The sequence below is a fragment of the Procambarus clarkii genome, chromosome 17 (genome assembly GCF_040958095.1).
Source record: "Procambarus clarkii isolate CNS0578487 chromosome 17, FALCON_Pclarkii_2.0, whole genome shotgun sequence".
In the NCBI taxonomy this organism is placed as follows: domain Eukaryota; kingdom Metazoa; phylum Arthropoda; class Malacostraca; order Decapoda; family Cambaridae; genus Procambarus; species Procambarus clarkii.
In genome coordinates this window covers 21526905-21528252 of record NC_091166.1, presented here as the reverse complement: position 1 = coordinate 21528252, position 1348 = coordinate 21526905, and positions in this window count along the sequence as shown.

The window sequence follows — 1348 nt, the reverse complement described above, 5'->3', positions numbered from 1 at the left end:
CTTTGGGGCACACGTGAGGAACACAAATGCGAACAAGCCTGAATGGTCCCCAGGACAATATGCAACTGAAAACTCACACCCCAGAAGTGACTCGAACCCATACTCCCAGGAGCAACGCAACTGGTATGAACAAGACGCCTTAATCCACTTGACCATCATGACTGGACATAATGAGGTGATATCCGAGGCTATTTGAACCACCCCACCGCCGGCACTCGGATAGTAATCTTGGGCATAGCATTTTACCAAATCACCTCATTCTTTGGGGCACACGTGAGGAACACAAATGCGAACAAGCCTGAATGGTCCCCAGGACAATATGCAACTGAAAACTCACACCCCAGAAGTGGCTCGAACCCATACTCCCAGGAGCAACGCAACTGGTATGTACAAGACGCCTTAATCCACTTGACCATCACGACCGGACATAATGAGGTGATAGCCGAGGCTATTTGAACCACCCCACCGCCGGTACTCGGATAGTAATCTTGGGCATAGCATTTTACCAAATCACCTCATTCTTTGGGGCACACGTGAGGAACACAAATGCGAACAAGCCTGAATGGTCCCCAGGACAATATGCAACTGAAAACTCACACCCCAGAAGTGACTCGAACCCATACTCCCAGGAGCAACGCAACTGGTATGTACAAGACGCCTTAATCCACTTGACCATCACGACCGGACATAATGAGGTGATAGCCGAGGCTATTTGAACCACCCCACCGCCGGCACTCGGATAGTAATCTTGGGCATAGCATTTTACCAAATCACCTCATTCTTTGGGGCACACGTGAGGAACACAAATGCGAACAAGCCTGAATGGTCCCCAGGACAATATGCAACTGAAAACTCACACCCCAGAAGTGACTAGAACCCATACTCCCAGGAGCAACGTAACTGGTATGTACAAGACGCCTTAATCCACTTGACCATCACGACCGGACATAATGAGGTGATAGCTGACGCTATTTGAACCACCCCACCGCCGGCACTCAGATAGTAATCTTGGGCATAGCATTTTACCAAATCACCTCATTCTTTGGGGCACACGTGAGGAACACAAATGCGAACAAGCCTGAATGGTCCCCAGGACAATATGCAACTGAAAACTCACACCCCAGAAGTGACTCGAACCCATAATCCCAGGAGCAACGCAACTGGTATGTACAAGACGCCTTAATCCACTTGACCATCACGACCGGACATAATGAGGTGATAGCCGAGGCTATTTGAACCACCCCACCGCCGGCACTCGGATAGTAATCTTGGGCATAGCATTTTACCAAATCAACTCATTCTTTGGGGCACACGTGAGGAACACAAATGCGAACAAGCCTGAATGGTC